The sequence below is a fragment of the Ceratotherium simum genome, chromosome 18 (assembly GCF_057802395.1).
Source record: "Ceratotherium simum simum isolate JZ-2026a chromosome 18, ASM5780239v1, whole genome shotgun sequence".
NCBI classification, from domain to species: domain Eukaryota; kingdom Metazoa; phylum Chordata; class Mammalia; order Perissodactyla; family Rhinocerotidae; genus Ceratotherium; species Ceratotherium simum.
Genome location: NC_141917.1, coordinates 31,167,830 through 31,172,880, shown reverse-complemented (window position 1 = coordinate 31,172,880; position 5,051 = coordinate 31,167,830). Strand labels below are relative to the sequence as shown.

The window sequence follows — 5,051 nt, the reverse complement described above, 5'->3', positions numbered from 1 at the left end:
AATACATAAAAGAATCTCATTGCTATTCATTGCTATATTGGTCTCTTTATGGAAACGACTGGTGTCCAAGAGGGCCTTATTTATAGGATGTATTCTTTTTTTTTTCCTTTCTTACTCTATGTCTTGATGTTTATTCCATTCACAAAGTGTTCAAACTTGGTGGCCAGTGTCACTGGACATCAGCCAGTGAGCCCACAGTATTCCCTGTGGCCTCTGCCAACCACTGGGGACTGGCTTCTCTCATTCTACTTTTTAGCAAAAAGGTATGAACTACCAGCTTCTGTCATAGCACCAGCCCTCACATCACTACGCCAAAATGCTAGCATCATCTCTGGATTCTTCTACACACCCAATCCTGGGCGATCAGAAGACGCTTATGATATACAAATTCTTCTATAAAAACAGAAGATCTGCTCTTCTGGATCAGGATTCTAGCTGTGACAGAGACCACAAGAAGCATCTTATGGAAGGACACAGTTGTCCTCTTCGATGTGAACTCAAAAAGTCAGATTAGAACTCAAAAAAAATAAAAATCTCTGTTCCCTCCACAGCCAGCTCTATAAACACAACCCGGATTGATTTATATTTCTAGAACTTGCCTCAATTTTTGAGTAGTGAGAAACAAAAGTGCATTACCTACTATATGAAGTGGGACTTCCTTATATTATCTTAAATTCACCTTTCAAAGAATACTTCTTTAGAAATTCAGGACTTGTGAACTCTTCATTGTTGCATCCTCTCAGCCTTTACCTTTCTAGGCTGAATAATACTGACCTTTTCACTCTGTTTTCGTAAATACAGCCCCTGCCTCTCCCTACCCCCTTCCATCTTCTCACTCCCCTATATTCATGCTTAGATTTTGTTTATCTCCCCATAGCCTTCTTTTCTAGATGCATCATTTCTTTCTTGTGGCACAGTGCCTGTGGCACTGCACAAAGTTTGCCAGGGGTGAGCCCATCTTTCTCTCCCACAATGGTAAGACAATGCTATTTAGTTTCCAATACCCTTAAATGATGACCAGACTTTGTTGGCTTTTTGTAGCCAATGTCTTTATTGGTTCACATGTCCTTTTCCAGGTCATATCTGGTGATCCAGAGCCTATTATTCCACCTGAATAGTTTAGATTATCTTCCCACAAATTCAAGACCTTTGTCTATTTTGAACAAGAAAAAGGAGAAACTAGAAAAAACAATGGCTCACCTCAGTTTCTATTTTTAATGATGAAATGGAAAAAATACTGCTAGATGCCCAGCATGAGTCTAGATGGAGTAGTTCCAAGAGTTCTCACTGTGACAGCCTCGCTCACAGAGCCCACAAGATACTAACAGAGTTTCTGAAACAGACACCCATAGCATCGGAGAGAAAAACAGCTCTCAGTCTGAGGAAGATTATATGGAGAGAAGGAAAGAAGTTGAAAGCATCTTGAAGAAAAACTCAGACTGGATATGGGATTGGTCAAGTCGGCCAGAAAATATCCCCCACAAGGAGTTCCTCTTCAGACACCCAAAGCGCACAACCACCCTCAGCATGAGAAACACGAGTGTTATGAAGAAAGGGGGCATTTTCTCCGCAGAATTTCTAAAAGTTTTTCTTCTGTCTCTGCTGCTGTCTCATCTGCTGGCCATTGGACTGGGGATCTATATTGGACGGCATCTGACAATCTCCACCAGCACCTTCTGATGAAGAACTGGAATCCAGCTTTTTTTCATGGAGCGGGATTTATATCAGAGCTTGCAGCGTAGCTAACTGAAGAGCTCTCTTGGTCCTTGGGTGGCTGCACCACTTGTGTTTATTTGTTCTGTAAATGCAGTGCTCCTAATTTAGTGAAATGTAAGATAGACACTAAAACCACGCTAATCTATAATCATACCTATGGGATCAATTAATAAGCATGTCATACTAATGTCTACTGTAATAATTGGGTAGTAAATTTTCTTTGGATGTTATAAATATCTAAGTATGAATAATTTTAACATACAAGTCATGATGTACGTAGTATTTTAACAAAAATTATCTGCAACATTAATTTGGTTAGAAGACTTTATATTTTGGAAGAATGAATAATGTTGAAGTTAAAATGACTACATAAAGGGTTTATCCCAAATAAATATTGTGGCCTTATATTCACACTACTGTAGGAAATACTATATTTAAGGGGGGCGCAGGTTGTCTAGTAAAGACTACACTCAGCTCTGCTCATTGTTCTTTGTTATGTAGTGAGTAGAATCCGGGGCACACACAGACTCGCTGTGCGGTCAGACGCTGGACTGCTTGCTTTGCAGAGTGATGGCTTCAGTCTCTGACTGTTAGTAGCCACCCTGCATGGTCGGTCTTCTGTCCCGGGCACCTGCCAAGCTGAGTACCTTACTCTTTATCACTCAAGGTTGCTGAATTTAGTCTTATCCTTTGTGTTCAGTTTTTGTGTGTTCTTAGAATTAGCTTCATTCTAAGCAAATGTGTCTACTTTAAAAGACTGGAAATAGAAAAAAATAAACCTTTGCCAAACCCTTCCTAAAAAAAAAAAAAAAAAATGGCTGACATCCTCCTTAAAGCCAGTTACCATGTCATAGGGACACTCAACAGCCCTGTGGGGAGGCCCACATGGAGAGGAACCAATGTGCCAGCCCCACCTTGCCAGCCATGTGAGTGAGCCAACTTGGAAGTGGATTCTCCAGCCCCTGTCAAGCCTTCAGATGATTCCAGCCCCCCCAGGTTTTGAGTCTTCCAGCTGAGACCTCAGACATCATGGAGCAGAGACAAGCCACACTTGCTGTGCCCTCTCTAAATTCCTGACAGACAATAACTATAAGATAATAAATGATCATTATTGTTTTAAGATACTGGTATTTGGAGTAATTTTCTACACCACAATCTATAACTATTGCAGTATATATGTATGCAAAAATAATTTTTTTTAAAGTTATAATACAAAATTCAAGATAGTGGTTACCTCTGCAGGGGAGGCAAAAGGGCAGGATAGGATAAGAGGATACAAATAATTGCTAAGTGATTGGCAAATATTTACTTTTTGGTTGGATGGTATATTCTTTAATAGGAAGATAGATGGATAGATAGAAAGGGAAAGAAGAATTTTCATGGTCCAATGATGATAGTGTGTCATGAGCCAAGGATTGTGTTTAATCCAATTTAAACACCTGAGGTCCAATGAGAAGTAAAAAAGAGAAAGGAGGAAGAGAGACGGAGAAGAGAGGGAGGAAGGCAGGGAGGATGGGAGGGAGGGAATGAGGGAGGAAAGGAACGAAGGGAGAGAGTGAAGTTATTAGTTATTACCAGGTAAAATCTGAACATGTTCCCATCCTTCACCCAGCATGTCTACTTCTGGGTGTATACCCTATAGCAGCTTTTGCACAAGAAGACAGGTACAATATCCCAGAAGCATTCTGCAGGAGCAAACAACTAGAAATATACCAACTATCCAGCAACTATAAAATGAATAAATGTATAGTGGTTATTCAGATAGTAGAACATTATACAGCAATGAATACTAATGATCAACATTATGGATGAATCTCCCCTCAATACCGTGAATAAATATCTAGAGATGTGCAGTCCAACAGGACTTTCTGCAATGACAGAAATGTTCTAGAGCATGCTGTTGAGCACAAAAAGCAAGACAAGAAAGGACTCATTTTTATAAACACAGACAAAAATAATATATTGTTTAGAGATGTGTATATAGTAGTAAAACTACAGGAAAAGCAAGAAAATATGAAAAATTCAGACTGGTGGCTAGGGGAGGAAGGGGGATTCGATAACAGCAGGGCATACACGGAGAGGTTCAACAGTTTTGGAAATATTCTCATTCTTAGGCAGTGGTGGGAGGATCTATGGGTGTTCATATTTTTATTCTTAAAGTGTATGTAGATGTTGTACACATTCTTTTATATGTACCATAAATTTTAAAAATAAAGATATGAGTGCAAAGCAACAAAATAGGGGATCACCATCACATGAATGGACTTAAGCAGCAGAATTTCTTCTAGCACCATCTAGCTCCTTCTTATCCTTTCTGTGTCCCCAGAATCAGGTCTACAAGAAACCTCCCCATCCCAAGTTTCATCTTTCCCTTCTCTAAATATTAAAAAACCCACATGTTTATTGACTAAATATCCCATAGCTTTACAATAGCAGCACATCACACTTCATGCCAGCAGTTCTCCAACTCAGCTTTGTGGATCGTTTGTCAGTTCAGTATTTAATACCACATGGTGCACTGATTATATAATATCACATGGTGCAGTGAACAGAGTATTGGATTGAGGATCAGAGACCAGGACTCTGGGGCCTACTGAATCACTCCCCAACGTCGATGACTTTGTGTAAATCATTGTACCTCTCTGCCTGGCTGCCTCAGAAGAGCCGCTGGGATTAACCATAGCTGCTCCATTTTTAAATGATTTTATGTTAGACTTCTTGGTTTGGTTTCTGTTGAAGAAAAGATTGCACTTCGTTAAAAGGGAAAAGTTCAAAAACCTCTAGACCAGGTGATCACTAAGGATTTTCTTGCTCTAACATTTTAGGATTCTGTGTTTCGTGAAGGCCACATTGCTGGGCCTGGTGTATTGTTAGATGGGTAGATAAAAAGGGACTAAAACCGAATCACAAACTCAGCATATTACGGAGAAAGTCTAAATGTTTATTGCCAAGAATAATGGATTATTCCAGAAGTCCTCTAGCAAGGCAACTCAGGCTTTCTTTCCTTGCTCCCACTTCAGACCCCACCTGACCCTGATCCCTTACTCCTGGAAATCTGACAGCAAATATGGCTAACTCATTGAATTGCTATTAAAGAGAAATAATGGGAGATGGGCTGTAGATTGGAGGCATTTTCTGCAAGGGGCAGAATTGCACGGGAATTTTCACAAGAGCACCTGGTGGCCCACAGCTCTCTTCTCTGACACTTTTGTCCCTGTTCTCTTTGTAGCACTCAGGGGAGGATTACTCAGGCCCCTCAGCCATGCTATCCTCAGTGTCTTCCTCCTCTGTCCTCCACCCATTCTTCTTGGGTTTCTCTCACACTCTGCTTGGTC

The 5,051-nt window shown here is 40.4% G+C and overlaps 1 pseudogene; it reads left to right on the top strand.

The window, feature by feature from the left end:
• Nucleotides 1-316: 316 nt before the first annotated feature.
• On the top strand, nt 317-1,735 carry LOC106800636 (BCL2/adenovirus E1B 19 kDa protein-interacting protein 3 pseudogene; annotated as a pseudogene).
• The last annotated feature ends 3,316 nt before the right edge of the window (nt 1,736-5,051 follow it).